This window comes from Triturus cristatus, chromosome 4_2 (assembly GCF_964204655.1).
Source record: "Triturus cristatus chromosome 4_2, aTriCri1.1, whole genome shotgun sequence".
In the NCBI taxonomy this organism is placed as follows: domain Eukaryota; kingdom Metazoa; phylum Chordata; class Amphibia; order Caudata; family Salamandridae; genus Triturus; species Triturus cristatus.
This window is the reverse complement of record NC_140586.1, coordinates 55,543,962-55,561,754: the sequence shown is the minus strand read 5'-3', so window position 1 is coordinate 55,561,754 and position 17,793 is coordinate 55,543,962.

Genomic DNA, 17,793 nt, shown 5'->3' with positions numbered 1-17,793 from the left:
CCCTGGACCAGAATCAAGCTTCCTAGAACTGGTTTCTGGCATTTCAGCCAGGCTTACTTGAATCCAGTGGCAAAGTGAGCAAGGGACTCACGTCTGAGCATACCCTGCCAACTTATGGCGAACAAAGCACAAACCAAAGGAAATGATGGACGGAGTGTTGAACATTGCAAGCACTCACCCCCAGTCAACTGATCTGGGTTTAATCCATCACCGTTCTTTAGCCCACTCTGCCACCCCAGTTCAGACATGGCCATATGCAAATCAGTCTGACCCTGTGCCTCATGGGAACAGTCCAGCCTGAACTGCCAAGCCATGTCTTCCCTGGACCAGAATCAAGCTTCCTAGGACCGGTTTCTGGCATTTCAGCCGTCTTCAGCCAGGCTTGCTTGAATCCAGTGGCAAAGTGAGCAAGGGACTCACGTCTGAGCATACCCTGCTAACTTATGGCGAACAAAGCAAAAACCAAAGGAAACGATGGACGGAGTGTTGAACATTGCAAGCACTCCCCCCCAGTCAACAGATCTGGGTTTAATCCATCACCGTTCTTTAGCCCACTCTGCCACCCCAGTTCAGACATGGCCATATGCAAATCAGTCTGACCCTGTGCCTAATGGGAACAGTCCAGCCTGAACTGCCAAGCCATGTCTTCCCTGGACCAGAATCAAGCTTCCTAGGACCGGTTTCTGGCATTTCAGCCGTCTTCAGCCAGGCTTGCTTGAATCCAGTGGCAAAGTGAGCAAGGGACTCACGTCTGAGCATACCCTGCCAACTTATGGCGAACAAAGCACAAACCAAAGGAAATGATGGACGGAGTGATGAACATTGCAAGCACTCACCCCCAGTCAACTGATCTGGGTTTAATCCATCACCGTTCTTTAGCCCACTCTGCCACCCCAGTTCAGACATGGCCATATGCAAATCAGTCTGACCCTGTGCCTCATGGGAACAGTCCAGCCTGAACTGCCAAGCCATGTCTTCCCTGGACCAGAATCAAGCTTCCTAGGACAGGTTTCTGGCATTTCAGCCGTCTTCAGCCAGGCTTGCTTGAATCCAGTGACAAAGTGAGCAAGGGACTCACGTCTGAGCATACCCTGCCAACTTATGGCGAACAAAGCAAAAACCAAAGGAAATGATGGACAGAGTGTTGAACATTGCAAGCACTCAGCCCCAGTCAACTGATCTGGGTTTAATCCATCACCGTTCTTTAGCCCACTCTGCCACCCCAGTTCAGACATGGCCATATGCAAATCAGTCTGACCCTGTGCCTCATGGGAACAGTCCAGCCTGAACTGCCAAGCCATGTCTTCCCTGGACCAGAATCAAGCTTCCTAGGACCGGTTTCTGGCATTTCAGCCGTCTTCAGCCAGATTTGCTTGAATCCAGTGGCAAAGTGATTAAGGGACTCACGTCTGAGCATACCCTGCCAACTTACAGCGAACAAAGCAAAAACGAAAGGAAATGATGGACGGAGTGTTGAACATTGCAAGCACTCACCCCCAGTCAACAGATCTGGGTTTAATACATCACCGTTCTTTAGCCCACTCTGCCACCCCAGTTCAGACATGGCCATATGCAAATCAGTCTGACCCTGTGCCTCATGGGAACAGTCCAGCCTGAACTGCCAAGCCATGTCTTCCCTGGACCAGAATCAAGCTTCCTAGGACCGGTTTCTGGAATTTCAGCCGTCTTCAGCCAGGCTTGCTTGAATCCAGTGGCAAAGTGAGGAAGGGACTCACGTCTGAGCATACCCTGCCAACTTATGGCGAACAAAGCAAAAACCAAAGGAAATGATGGACGGAGTGTTGAACATTGCAAGCACTCACCCCCAGTCAACTGATCTGGGTTTAATCCATCACCGTTCTTTAGCCCACTCTGCCACCCCAGTTCAGACATGGCCATATGCAAATCAGTCTGACCCTGTGCCTCATGGGAACAGTCCAGCCTAAACTGCCAAGCCATGTCTTCCCTGGACCAGAATCAAGCTTCCTAGGACCGGTTTCTGGCATTTCAGCCGTCTTCAGCCAGGCTTGCTTGAATCCAGTGGCAAAGTGAGCAAGGGACTCACGTCTGAGCATACCCTGCCAACTTATGGCGAACAAAGCAAAAACCAAAGGAAATGATGGACGGAGTGTTGAACATTGCAAGCACTCACCCCCAGTCAACTGATCTGGGTTTAATCCATCACCGTTCTTTAGCCCACTCTGCCACCCCAGTTCAGACATGGCCATATGCAAATCAGTCTGACCCTGTGCTTCATGGGAACAGTCCAGCCTGAACTGCCAAGCCATGTCTTCCCTGGACCAGAATCAAGCTTCCTAGGACCGGTTTCTGGCATTTCAGCCGTCTTCAGCCAGGCTTGCTTGAATCCAGTGGCAACGTGAGCAAGGGACTCACGTCTGAGCATACCCTGCCAACTTATGGCGAACAAAGCACAAACCAAAGGAAATGATGGACGGAGTGTTGAACATTGCAAGCACTCACCCCCAGTCAACTGATCTGGGTTTAATCCATCATCGTTCTTTAGCCCACTCTGCCACCCCAGTTCAGACATGGCCATATGCAAATCAGTCTGACCCTGTGCCTCATGGGAACAGTCCAGCCTGAACTGCCAAGCCATGTCTTCCCTGGACCAGAATCAAGCTTCCTAGGACCGGTTTCTGTCATTTCAGCCGTCTTCAGCCAGGCTTGCTTGAATCCAGTGGCAAAGTGAGCAAGGGACTCACGTCTGAGCATACCCTGCCAACTTATGGCGAACAAAGCAAAAACCAAAGGAAACGATGGACGGAGTGTTGAACATTGCAAGCACTCCCCCCCAGTCAACTGATATGGGTTTAATCCATCACCGTTCTTTAGCCCACTCTGCCACCCCAGTTCAGACATGGCCATATGCAAATCAGTCTGACCCTGTGCCTCATGGGAACAGTCCAGCCTGAACTGCCAAGCCATGTCTTCCCTGGACCAGAATCAAGCTTCCTAGGACAGGTTTCTGGCATTTCAGCCGTCTTCAGCCAGGCTTGCTTGAATCCAGTGACAAAGTGAGCAAGGGACTCACGTCTGAGCATACCCTGCCAACTTATGGCGAACAAAGCAAAAACCAAAGGAAATGATGGACGGAGTGTTGAACATTGCAAGCACTCAGCCCCAGTCAACTGATCTGGGTTTAATCCATCACCGTTCTTTAGCCCACTCTGCCACCCCAGTTCAGACATGGCCATATGCAAATCAGTCTGACCCTGTGCCTCATGGGAACAGTCCAGCCTGAACTGCCAAGCCATGTCTTCCCTGGACCAGAATCAAGCTTCCTAGGACCGGTTTCTGGCATTTCAGCCGTCTTCAGCCAGATTTGCTTGAATCCAGTGGCAAAGTGATTAAGGGACTCACGTCTGAGCATACCCTGCCAACTTACAGCGAACAAAGCAAAAACGAAAGGAAATGATGGACGGAGTGTTGAACATTGCAAGCACTCACCCCCAGTCAACAGATCTGGGTTTAATACATCACCGTTCTTTAGCCCACTCTGCCACCCCAGTTCAGACATGGCCATATGCAAATCAGTCTGACCCTGTGCCTCATGGGAACAGTCCAGCCTGAACTGCCAAGCCATGTCTTCCCTGGACCAGAATCAAGCTTCCTAGGACCTTTTTCTGGCAGTTCAGCCGTCTTCAGCCAGGCTTGCTTGAATCCAGTGGCAAAGTGAGCAAGGGACTCACGTCTGAGCATACCCTGCCAACTTATGGCGAACAAAGCAAAAACCAAAGGAAATGATGGACGGAGTGTTGAACATTGCAAGCACTCACCCCCAGTCAACAGATCTGGGTTTAATCCATCACCGTTCTTTAGCCCACTCTGCCACCCCAGTTCAGACATGGCCATATGCAAATCAGTCTGACCCTGTGCCTCATGGGAACAGTCCAGCCTGAACTGCCAAGCCATGTCTTCCCTGGACCAGAATCAAGCTTCCTAGGACCGGTTTCTGGCATTTCAGCCGTCTTCAGCCAGGCTTGCTTGAATCCAGTGGCAAAGTGAGCAAGGGACTCACGTCTGAGCATACCCTGCCAACTTATGGCGAACAAAGCAAAAAACAAAGGAAATGATGGACGGAGTGTTGAACATTGCAAGCACTCACCCCCAGTCAACTGATCTGGGTTTAATCCATCACCGTTCTTTAGCCCACTCTGCCACCCCAGTTCAGACATGGCCATATGCAAATCAGTATGACCCTGTGCCTCATGGGAACAGTCCAGCCTGAACTGCCAAGCCATGTCTTCCCTGGACCAGAATCAAGCTTCCTAGGACCGTTTTCTGGCATTTCAGCCGTCTTCAGCCAGGCTTGCTTGAATCCAGTGGCAAAGTGAGCAAGGGACTCACGTCCGAGCATACCCTGCCAACTTATGGCGAACAAAGCAAAAACCAAAGGAAATGATGGACAGAGTGTTGACCATTGCAAGCACTCACCCCCAGTCAACTGATCTGGGTTTAATCCATCACCGTACTTTAGCCCACTCTGCCACCCCAGTTCAGACATGGCCATATGCAAATCAGTCTGACCCTGTGCCTCATGGGAACAGTCCAGCCTGAACTGCCAAGCCATGTCTTCCCTGGACCAGAATCAAGCTTCCTAGGACCGGTTTCGGGCATTTCAGCCGTCTTCAGCCAGGCTTGCTTGAATCCAGTGGCAAAGTGAGCAAGGGACTCACGTCTGAGCATACCCTGCCAACTTATGGCGAACAAAGCAAAAACTAAAGGAAATGATGGACGGAGTGTTGAACATTGCAAGCACTCACCCCCAGTCAACTGATCTGGGTTCAATCCATCAGCGTTCTTTAGCCCACTCTGCCGCCCCAGTTCAGACATGGCCATATGCAAATCAGTCTGACCCTGTGCCTCATGGGAACAGTCCAGCCTGAACTGCCAAGCCATGTCTTCCCTGGACCAGAATCAAGCTTCCTAGGACCGGTTTCTGGCATTTCAGCCGTCTTCAGCCAGGCTTGCTTGAATCCAGTGGCAAAGTGAGCAAGGGACTCACGTCTGAGCATACCCTGCCAACTTATGGCGAACAAAGCAAAAACCAAAGGAAATGATGGACGGAGTGTTGAACATTGCAAGCACTCACCCCCAGTCAACAGATCTGGGTTTAATCCATCACCGTTCTTTAGCCCACTCTGCCACCCCAGTTCAGACATGGCCATATGCAAATCAGTCTGACCCTGTGCCTCATGGGAACAGTCCAGCCTAAACTGCCAAGCCATGTCTTCCCTGGACCAGAATCAAGCTTCCTAGGACCGGTTTCTGGCATTTCAGCCGTCTTCAGCCAGATTTGCTTGAATCCAGTGGCAAAGTGATTAAGGGACTCACGTCTGAGCATACCCTGCCAACTTACAGCGAACAAAGCAAAAACGAAAGGAAATGATGGACGGAGTGTTGAACATTGCAAGCACTCACCCCCAGTCAACAGATCTGGGTTTAATACATCACCGTTCTTTAGCCCACTCTGCCACCCCAGTTCAGACATGGCCATATGCAAATCAGTCTGACCCTGTGCCTCATGGGAACAGTCCAGCCTGAACTGCCAAGCCATGTCTTCCCTGGACCAGAATCAAGCTTCCTAGGACCGGTTTCTGGCATTTCAGCCGTCTTCAGCCAGGCTTGCTTGAATCCAGTGGCAAAGTGAGCAAGAGACTCACGTGTGAGCATACCCTGCCAACTTATGGCGAACAAAGCAAAAACCAAAGGAAATGATGGACGGAGTGTTGAACATTGCAAGCACTCACCCCCAGTCAACTGATATGGGTTTAATCCACCACCGTTCTTTAGCCCACTCTGCAACCCCAGTTCAGACATGGCCAAATGCAAATCAGTCTGACCCTGTGCCTCATGGGAACAGTCCAGCCTGAACTGCCAAGCCATGTCTTCCCTGGACCAGAATCAAGCTTCCTAGGACCGGTTTCTGGCATTTCAGCCGTCTTCAGCCAGGCTTGCTTGAATCCAGTGGCAAAGTGAGCAAGGGACTCACGTCTGAGCATACCCTGCCAACTTATGGCAAACAAAGCAAAAACCAAAGGAAATGATGGACGGAGTGTTGAACATTGCAACAAGCACTCACCCCCAGTCAACTGATCTGGGTTTAATCCATCACCGTTCTTTAGCCCACTCTGCCACCCCAGTTCAGACATGGCCATATGCAAATCAGTCTGACCCTGTGCCTCATGGGAACAGTCCAGCCTGAACTGCCAAGCCATGTCTTCCCTGGACCAGAATCAAGCTTCCTAGGACCGGTTTCTGGCATTTCAGCCATCTTCAGCCAGGCTTGCTTGAATCCAGTGGCAAAGTGAGCAAGGGACTCACGTCTGAGCATACCCTGCCAACTTATGGCGAACAAAGCAAAAACCGAAGGAAATGATGGACGGAGTGTTGAACATTGCAAGCACTCACCCCCAGTCAACTGATCTGGGTTCAATCCATCACTGTTCTTTAGCCCACTCTGCCACCCCAGTTCAGACATGGCCATATGCAAATCAGTCTGACCCTGTGCCTCATGGGAACAGTCCAGCCTGAACTGCCAAGCCATGTCTTCCCTGGACCAGAATCAAGCTTCCTAGGACCGGTTTCTGGCATTTCAGCCGTCTTCAGCCAGGCTTGCTTGAATCCAGTGGCAAAGTGAGCAAGGGACTCACGTCTGAGCATACCCTGCCAACTTATGGCGAACAAAGCAAAAACCAAAGGAAATGATGGACGGAGTGTTGAACATTGCAAGCACTCACCCCCAGTCAACTGATCTGGGTTTAATCCATCACCGTTCTTTAGCCCACTCTGCCACCCCAGTTCAGACATGGCCATATGCAAATCAGTCTGACCCTGTGCCTCATGGGAACAGTCCAGCCTGAACTGCCAAGCCATGTCTTCCCTGGACCAGAATCAAGCTTCCTAGGACCGGTTTCTGGCATTTCAGCCGTCTTCAGCCAGGCTTGCTTGAATCCAGTGGCAAAGTGAGCAAGGGACTCATGTCTGAGCATACCCTGCCAACTTATGGCGAACAAAGCAAAAACCAAAGGAAATGATGGACGGAGTGTTGAACACTGCAAGCACTCAGCCCCACTCAACTGATCTGGGTTTAATCCATCACCGTTCTTTAGCCCACTCTGCCACCCCAGTTCAGACATGGCCATATGCAAATTAGTCTGACCCCGTGCCTCATGGGAACAGTCCAGCCTGAACTTCCAAGCCATGTCTTCCCTGGACCAGAATCAAGCTTCCTAGGACCGGTTTCTGGCATTTCAGCCGTCTTCAGCCAGGCTTGCTTGAATCCAGTGGCAAAGTGAGCAAGGGACTCACGTCTGAGCATACCCTGCTAACTTATGGCGAACAAAGCAAAAACCAAAGGAAATGATGGACGGAGTGTTGAACATTGCAAGCACTCACCCCCAGTCAACAGATCTGGGTTTAATCCATCACCGTTTTTTAGCCCACTCTGCCACCCCAGTTCAGACATGGCCATATGTAAATAAGTCTGACCCTGTGCCTCATGGGAACAGTCCAGCCTGAACTGCCAAGCCATGTCTTCCCTGGACCAGAATCAAGCTTCCTAGGACCGGTTTCTGGAATTTCAGCCGTCTTCAGCCAGGCTTGCTTGAATCCAGTGGCAAAGTGAGGAAGGGACTCACGTCTGAGCATACCCTGCCAACTTATGGTGAACAAAGCAAAAACCAAAGGAAATGATGGACGGAGTGTTGAACATTGCAAGCACTCACCCCCAGTCAACTGATCTGGGTTTAATCCATCACCGTTCTTTAGCCCACTCTGCCACCCCAGTTCAGACATGGCCATATGCAAATCAGTCTGACCCTGTGCCTCATGGGAACAGTCCAGCCTAAACTGCCAAGCCATGTCTTCCCTGGACCAGAATCAAGCTTCCTAGGACCGGTTTCTGGCATTTCAGCCGTCTTCAGCCAGGCTTGCTTGAATCCAGTGGCAAAGTGAGCAAGGGACTCACGTCTGAGCATACCCTGCCAACTTATGGCGAACAAAGCAAAAACCAAAGGAAATGATGGACGGAGTGTTGAACATTGCAAGCACTCACCCCCAGTCAACTGATCTGGGTTTAATCCATCACCGTTCTTTAGCCCACTCTGCCACCCCAGTTCAGACATGGCCATATGCAAATCAGTCTGACCCTGTGCTTCATGGGAACAGTCCAGCCTGAACTGCCAAGCCATGTCTTCCCTGGACCAGAATCAAGCTTCCTAGGACCGGTTTCTGGCATTTCAGCCGTCTTCAGCCAGGCTTGCTTGAATCCAGTGGCAAAGTGAGCAAGGGACTCACGTCTGAGCATACCCTGCCAACTTATGGTGAACAAAGCAAAAACCAAAGGAAATGATGGACAGAGTGTTGAACATTGCAAGTACTCACCACCAGTCAACTGATCTGGGTTTAATCCATCACCGTTCTTTAGCCCACTCTGCCACCCCAGTTCAGACATGGCCATATGCAAATCAGTCTGACCCTGTACCTCATGGGAACAGTCCAGCCTGAACTGCCAAGCCATGTCTTCCCTGGACCAGAATCAAGCTTCCTAGGACCGGTTTCTGGCATTTCAGCCATCTTCAGCCAGGCTTGCTTGAATCCAGTGGCAAAGTGAGCAAGAGACTCACGTCTGAGCATACCCTGCCAACTTATGGCGAACAAAGCAAAAACCAAAGAAAATGGTAGACAGAGTGTTAAACATTGCAAGCACTCACCCCCAGTCAACTGATCTGGGTTTAATCCATCACCATTCTTTAGCCCACTCTGCCACCCCAGTTCAGACATGGCCATATGCAAATCAGTCTGACCCTGTGCCTCATGGGAACACACCAGCCTGAACTGCCAAGCCATGTCTTCCCTGGACCAGAATCAAGCTTCCTAGAACTGGTTTCTGGCATTTCAGCCAGGCTTACTTGAATCCAGTGGCAAAGTGAGCAAGGGACTCACGTCTGAGCATACCCTGCCAACTTATGGCGAACAAAGCACAAACCAAAGGAAATGATGGACGGAGTGTTGAACATTGCAAGCACTCACCCCCAGTCAACTGATCTGGGTTTAATCCATCACCGTTCTTTAGCCCACTCTGCCACCCCAGTTCAGACATGGCCATATGCAAATCAGTCTGACCCTGTGCCTCATGGGAACAGTCCAGCCTGAACTGCCAAGCCATGTCTTCCCTGGACCAGAATCAAGCTTCCTAGGACCGGTTTCTGGCATTTCAGCCGTCTTCAGCCAGGCTTGCTTGAATCCAGTGGCAAAGTGAGCAAGGGACTCACGTCTGAGCATACCCTGCTAACTTATGGCGAACAAAGCAAAAACCAAAGGAAACGATGGACGGAGTGTTGAACATTGCAAGCACTCCCCCCCAGTCAACAGATCTGGGTTTAATCCATCACCGTTCTTTAGCCCACTCTGCCACCCCAGTTCAGACATGGCCATATGCAAATCAGTCTGACCCTGTGCCTCATGGGAACAGTCCAGCCTGAACTGCCAAGCCATGTCTTCCCTGGACCAGAATCAAGCTTCCTAGGACCGGTTTCTGGCATTTCAGCCGTCTTCAGCCAGGCTTGCTTGAATCCAGTGGCAAAGTGAGCAAGGGACTCACGTCTGAGCATACCCTGCCAACTTATGGCGAACAAAGCACAAACCAAAGGAAATGATGGACGGAGTGATGAACATTGCAAGCACTCACCCCCAGTCAACTGATCTGGGTTTAATCCATCACCGTTCTTTAGCCCACTCTGCCACCCCAGTTCAGACATGGCCATATGCAAATCAGTCTGACCCTGTGCCTCATGGGAACAGTCCAGCCTGAACTGCCAAGCCATGTCTTCCCTGGACCAGAATCAAGCTTCCTAGGACAGGTTTCTGGCATTTCAGCCGTCTTCAGCCAGGCTTGCTTGAATCCAGTGACAAAGTGAGCAAGGGACTCACGTCTGAGCATACCCTGCCAACTTATGGCGAACAAAGCAAAAACCAAAGGAAATGATGGACAGAGTGTTGAACATTGCAAGCACTCAGCCCCAGTCAACTGATCTGGGTTTAATCCATCACCGTTCTTTAGCCCACTCTGCCACCCCAGTTCAGACATGGCCATATGCAAATCAGTCTGACCCTGTGCCTCATGGGAACAGTCCAGCCTGAACTGCCAAGCCATGTCTTCCCTGGACCAGAATCAAGCTTCCTAGGACCGGTTTCTGGCATTTCAGCCGTCTTCAGCCAGATTTGCTTGAATCCAGTGGCAAAGTGATTAAGGGACTCACGTCTGAGCATACCCTGCCAACTTACAGCGAACAAAGCAAAAACGAAAGGAAATGATGGACGGAGTGTTGAACATTGCAAGCACTCACCCCCAGTCAACAGATCTGGGTTTAATACATCACCGTTCTTTAGCCCACTCTGCCACCCCAGTTCAGACATGGCCATATGCAAATCAGTCTGACCCTGTGCCTCATGGGAACAGTCCAGCCTGAACTGCCAAGCCATGTCTTCCCTGGACCAGAATCAAGCTTCCTAGGACCGGTTTCTGGAATTTCAGCCGTCTTCAGCCAGGCTTGCTTGAATCCAGTGGCAAAGTGAGGAAGGGACTCACGTCTGAGCATACCCTGCCAACTTATGGCGAACAAAGCAAAAACCAAAGGAAATGATGGACGGAGTGTTGAACATTGCAAGCACTCACCCCCAGTCAACTGATCTGGGTTTAATCCATCACCGTTCTTTAGCCCACTCTGCCACCCCAGTTCAGACATGGCCATATGCAAATCAGTCTGACCCTGTGCCTCATGGGAACAGTCCAGCCTAAACTGCCAAGCCATGTCTTCCCTGGACCAGAATCAAGCTTCCTAGGACCGGTTTCTGGCATTTCAGCCGTCTTCAGCCAGGCTTGCTTGAATCCAGTGGCAAAGTGAGCAAGGGACTCACGTCTGAGCATACCCTGCCAACTTATGGCGAACAAAGCAAAAACCAAAGGAAATGATGGACGGAGTGTTGAACATTGCAAGCACTCACCCCCAGTCAACTGATCTGGGTTTAATCCATCACCGTTCTTTAGCCCACTCTGCCACCCCAGTTCAGACATGGCCATATGCAAATCAGTCTGACCCTGTGCTTCATGGGAACAGTCCAGCCTGAACTGCCAAGCCATGTCTTCCCTGGACCAGAATCAAGCTTCCTAGGACCGGTTTCTGGCATTTCAGCCGTCTTCAGCCAGGCTTGCTTGAATCCAGTGGCAACGTGAGCAAGGGACTCACGTCTGAGCATACCCTGCCAACTTATGGCGAACAAAGCACAAACCAAAGGAAATGATGGACGGAGTGTTGAACATTGCAAGCACTCACCCCCAGTCAACTGATCTGGGTTTAATCCATCATCGTTCTTTAGCCCACTCTGCCACCCCAGTTCAGACATGGCCATATGCAAATCAGTCTGACCCTGTGCCTCATGGGAACAGTCCAGCCTGAACTGCCAAGCCATGTCTTCCCTGGACCAGAATCAAGCTTCCTAGGACCGGTTTCTGTCATTTCAGCCGTCTTCAGCCAGGCTTGCTTGAATCCAGTGGCAAAGTGAGCAAGGGACTCACGTCTGAGCATACCCTGCCAACTTATGGCGAACAAAGCAAAAACCAAAGGAAACGATGGACGGAGTGTTGAACATTGCAAGCACTCCCCCCCAGTCAACTGATATGGGTTTAATCCATCACCGTTCTTTAGCCCACTCTGCCACCCCAGTTCAGACATGGCCATATGCAAATCAGTCTGACCCTGTGCCTCATGGGAACAGTCCAGCCTGAACTGCCAAGCCATGTCTTCCCTGGACCAGAATCAAGCTTCCTAGGACAGGTTTCTGGCATTTCAGCCGTCTTCAGCCAGGCTTGCTTGAATCCAGTGACAAAGTGAGCAAGGGACTCACGTCTGAGCATACCCTGCCAACTTATGGCGAACAAAGCAAAAACCAAAGGAAATGATGGACGGAGTGTTGAACATTGCAAGCACTCACCCCCAGTCAACAGATCTGGGTTTAATCCATCACCGTTCTTTAGCCCACTCTGCCACCCCAGTTCAGACATGGCCATATGCAAATCAGTCTGACCCTGTGCCTCATGGGAACAGTCCAGCCTGAACTGCCAAGCCATGTCTTCCCTGGACCAGAATCAAGCTTCCTAGGACCGGTTTCTGGCATTTCAGCCGTCTTCAGCCAGATTTGCTTGAATCCAGTGGCAAAGTGATTAAGGGACTCACGTCTGAGCATACCCTGCCAACTTACAGCGAACAAAGCAAAAACGAAAGGAAATGATGGACGGAGTGTTGAACATTGCAAGCACTCACCCCCAGTCAACAGATCTGGGTTTAATACATCACCGTTCTTTAGCCCACTCTGCCACCCCAGTTCAGACATGGCCATATGCAAATCAGTCTGACCCTGTGCCTCATGGGAACAGTCCAGCCTGAACTGCCAAGCCATGTCTTCCCTGGACCAGAATCAAGCTTCCTAGGACCTTTTTCTGGCAGTTCAGCCGTCTTCAGCCAGGCTTGCTTGAATCCAGTGGCAAAGTGAGCAAGGGACTCACGTCTGAGCATACCCTGCCAACTTATGGCGAACAAAGCAAAAACCAAAGGAAATGATGGACGGAGTGTTGAACATTGCAAGCACTCACCCCCAGTCAACAGATCTGGGTTTAATCCATCACCGTTCTTTAGCCCACTCTGCCACCCCAGTTCAGACATGGCCATATGCAAATCAGTCTGACCCTGTGCCTCATGGGAACAGTCCAGCCTGAACTGCCAAGCCATGTCTTCCCTGGACCAGAATCAAGCTTCCTAGGACCGGTTTCTGGCATTTCAGCCGTCTTCAGCCAGGCTTGCTTGAATCCAGTGGCAAAGTGAGCAAGGGACTCACGTCTGAGCATACCCTGCCAACTTATGGCGAACAAAGCAAAAAACAAAGGAAATGATGGACGGAGTGTTGAACATTGCAAGCACTCACCCCCAGTCAACTGATCTGGGTTTAATCCATCACCGTTCTTTAGCCCACTCTGCCACCCCAGTTCAGACATGGCCATATGCAAATCAGTATGACCCTGTGCCTCATGGGAACAGTCCAGCCTGAACTGCCAAGCCATGTCTTCCCTGGACCAGAATCAAGCTTCCTAGGACCGTTTTCTGGCATTTCAGCCGTCTTCAGCCAGGCTTGCTTGAATCCAGTGGCAAAGTGAGCAAGGGACTCACGTCCGAGCATACCCTGCCAACTTATGGCGAACAAAGCAAAAACCAAAGGAAATGATGGACAGAGTGTTGACCATTGCAAGCACTCACCCCCAGTCAACTGATCTGGGTTTAATCCATCACCGTACTTTAGCCCACTCTGCCACCCCAGTTCAGACATGGCCATATGCAAATCAGTCTGACCCTGTGCCTCATGGGAACAGTCCAGCCTGAACTGCCAAGCCATGTCTTCCCTGGACCAGAATCAAGCTTCCTAGGACCGGTTTCGGGCATTTCAGCCGTCTTCAGCCAGGCTTGCTTGAATCCAGTGGCAAAGTGAGCAAGGGACTCACGTCTGAGCATACCCTGCCAACTTATGGCGAACAAAGCAAAAACTAAAGGAAATGATGGACGGAGTGTTGAACATTGCAAGCACTCACCCCCAGTCAACTGATCTGGGTTCAATCCATCAGCGTTCTTTAGCCCACTCTGCCGCCCCAGTTCAGACATGGCCATATGCAAATCAGTCTGACCCTGTGCCTCATGGGAACAGTCCAGCCTGAACTGCCAAGCCATGTCTTCCCTGGACCAGAATCAAGCTTCCTAGGACCGGTTTCTGGCATTTCAGCCGTCTTCAGCCAGGCTTGCTTGAATCCAGTGGCAAAGTGAGCAAGGGACTCACGTCTGAGCATACCCTGCCAACTTATGGCGAACAAAGCACAAACCAAAGGAAATGATGGACGGAGTGTTGAACATTGCAAGCACTCACCCCCAGTCAACTGATCTGGGTTTAATCCATCACCGTTCTTTAGCCCACTCTGCCACCCCAGTTCAGACATGGCCATATGCAAATCAGTCTGACCCTGTGCCTCATGGGAACAGTCCAGCCTGAACTGCCAAGCCATGTCTTCCGTGGACCAGAATCAAGCTTTCTAGGACCGGTTTCTGGCATTTCAGCCGTCTTCAGCCAGGCTTGCTTGAATCCAGTGGCAAAGTGAGCAAGGGACTCACGTCTGAGCATACCCTGCTAACTTATGGTGAACAAAGCAAAAACCAAAGGAAATGATGGACGGAGTGTTGGACATTGCAAGCACTCACCCCCAGTGAACTGATCTGGGTTTAATCCATCACCGTTCTTTAGCCCACTCTGCCACCCTAGTTCAGACATGGCCATATGCAAATCAGTCTGACCCTGTGCCTCATGGGAACAGTCCAGCCTGAACTGCCAAGCCATGTCTTCCCTGGACCAGAATCAAGCTTCCTAGGACCGGTTTCTGGCATTTCAGCCGTCTTCAGCCAGGCTTGCTTGAATCCAGTGGCAAAGTGAGCAAGGGACTCACGTCTGAGCATACCCTGCGAACTTATGGCGAACAAAGCAAAAACCAAAGGAAACGATGGACGGAGTGTTGAACATTGCAAGCACTCCCCCCCAGTCAACTGATCTGGGTTTAATCCATCACCGTTCTTTAGCCCACTCTGCCACCCCAGTTCAGACATGGCCATATGCAAATCAGTCTGACCCTGTGCCTCATGGGAACAGTCCAGCCTGAACTGCCAAGCCATGTCTTCCCTGGACCAGAATCAAGCTTCCTAGGACCGGTTTCTGGCATTTCAGCCGTCTTCAGCCAGGCTTGCTTGAATCCAGTGGCAAAGTGAGCAAGGGACTCACGTCTGAGCATACCCTGCCAACTTATGGCGAACAAAGCAAAAACCAAAGGAAATGATGGACGGAGTGTTGAACATTGCAAGCACTCACCCCCAGTCAACAGATCTGGGTTTAATCCATCACCGTTCTTTAGCCCACTCTGCCACCCCAGTTCAGACATGGCCATATGCAAATCAGTCTGACCCTGTGCCTCATGGGAACAGTCCAGCCTGAACTGCCAAGCCATGTCTTCCCTGGACCAGAATCAAGCTTCCTAGGACCGGTTTCTGGCATTTCAGCCGTCTTCAGCCAGGCTTGCTTGAATCCAGTGGCAAAGTGAGCAAGGGACTCACGTCTGAGCATACCCTGCCAACTTATGGCGAACAAAGCAAAAACCAAAGGAAATGATGGACGGAGTGTTGAACATTGCAAGCACTCACCCCCAGTCAACTGATCTGGGTTTAATCCATCACCGTTCTTTAGCCCACTCTGCCACCCCAGTTCAGACATGGCCATATGCAAATCAGTCTGACCCTGTGCCTCATGGGAACAGTCCAGCCTGAACTGCCAAGCCATGTCTTCCCTGGACCAGAATCAAGCTTCCTAGGACCGGTTTCTGGCATTTCAGCCATCTTCAGCCAGGCTTGCTTGAATCCAGTGGCAAAGTGAGCAAGGGACTCACGTCTGAGCATACCCTGCCAACTTATGGCGAACAAAGCAAAAACCAAAGGAAATGATGGACGGAGTGTTGAACATTGCAAGCACTCACCCCCAGTCAACTGATCTGGGTTTAAACAATCACCGTTCTTTAGCCCACTCTGCCACCCCAGTTCAGACATGGCCATATGCAAATCAGTCTGACCCTGTGACTCATGGGAACAGTCCAGCCTGAACTGCCAAGCCATATCTTCCCTGGACCAGAATCAAGCTTCCTAGGACCGGTTTCTGGCATTTCAGCCGTCTTCAGCCAGGCTTGCTTGAATCCAGTGGCAAAGTGAGCAAGGGACTCACGTCTGAGCATACCCTGCCAACTTATGGCGAACAAAGCAAAAAACAAAGGAAATGATGGACGGAGTGTTGAACATTGCAAGCACTCACCCCCAGTCAACTGATCTGGGTTTAATCCATCACCGTTCTTTAGCCCACTCTGCCACCCCAGTTCAGACATGGCCATATGCAAATCAGTATGACCCTGTGCCTCATGGGAACAGTCCAGCCTGAACTGCCAAGCCATGTCTTCCCTGGACCAGAATCAAGCTTCCTAGGACCGTTTTCTGGCATTTCAGCCGTCTTCAGCCAGGCTTGCTTGAATCCAGTGGCAAAGTGAGCAAGGGACTCACGTCCGAGCATACCCTGCCAACTTATGGCGAACAAAGCAAAAACCAAAGGAAATGATGGACAGAGTGTTGACCATTGCAAGCACTCACCCCCAGTCAACTGATCTGGGTTTAATCCATCACCGTACTTTAGCCCACTCTGCCACCCCAGTTCAGACATGGCCATATGCAAATCAGTCTGACCCTGTGCCTCATGGGAACAGTCCAGCCTGAACTGCCAAGCCATGTCTTCCCTGGACCAGAATCAAGCTTCCTAGGACCGGTTTCTGGCATTTCAGCCGTATTCAGCCAGGCTTGCTTGAATCCAGTGGCAAAGTGAGCAAGGGACTCACGTCTGAGCATACCCCGCCAACTTATGGCAAACAAAGCAAAAACCAAAGTAAATGATGGACGGAGTGTTGAACATTGCAAGCACTCACCCCAAGTCAACTGATCTGGGTTTAATCCATCACCGTTCTTTAGCCCACTCTGCCACCCCAGTTCAGACATGGCCATATGCAAATCAGTCTGACCCTGTGCCTCATGGGAACAGTCCAGCCTGAACTGCCGAGCCATGTCTTCCCTGGACCAGAATCAAGCTTCCTAGGACCGGTTTCTGGCATTTCAGCCGTCTTCAGCCAGGCTTGCTTGAATCCAGTGGCAAAGTGAGCAAGGGACTCACGTCTGAGCATACCCTGCCAACTTATGGCGAACAAAGCAAAAACTAAAGGAAATGATGGACGGAGTGTTGAACATTGCAAGCACTCACCCCCAGTCAACTGATCTGGGTTCAATCCATCACCGTTCTTTAGCCCACTCTGCCGCCCCAGTTCAGACATGGCCATATGCAAATCAGTCTGACCCTGTGCCTCATGGGAACAGTCCAGCCTGAACTGCCAAGCCATGTCTTCCCTGGACCAGAATCAAGCTTCCTAGGACCGGTTTCTGGCATTTCAGCCGTCTTCAGCCAGGCTTGCTTGAATCCAGTGGCAAAGTGAGCAAGGGACTCACGTCTGAGCATACCCTGCCAACTTATGGCGAACAAAGCACAAACCAAAGGAAATGATGGACGGAGTGTTGAACATTGCAAGCACTCACCCCCAGTCAACTGATCTGGGTTTAATCCATCACCGTTCTTTAGCCCACTCTGCCACCCCAGTTCAGACATGGCCATATGCAAATCAGTCTGACCCTGTGCCTCATGGGAACAGTCCAGCCTGAACTGCCAAGCCATGTCTTCCGTGGACCAGAATCAAGCTTCCTAGGACCGGTTTCTGGCATTTCAGCCGTCTTCAGCCAGGCTTGCTTGAATCCAGTGGCAAAGTGAGCAAGGGACTCACGTCTGAGCATACCCTGCTAACTTATGGTGAACAAAGCAAAAACCAAAGGAAATGATGGACGGAGTGTTGGACATTGCAAGCACTCACCCCCAGTGAACTGATCTGGGTTTAATCCATCACCGTTCTTTAGCCCACTCTGCCACCCTAGTTCAGACATGGCCATATGCAAATCAGTCTGACCCTGTGCCTCATGGGAACAGTCCAGCCTGAACTGCCAAGCCATGTCTTCCCTGGACCAGAATCAAGCTTCCTAGGACCGGTTTCTGGCATTT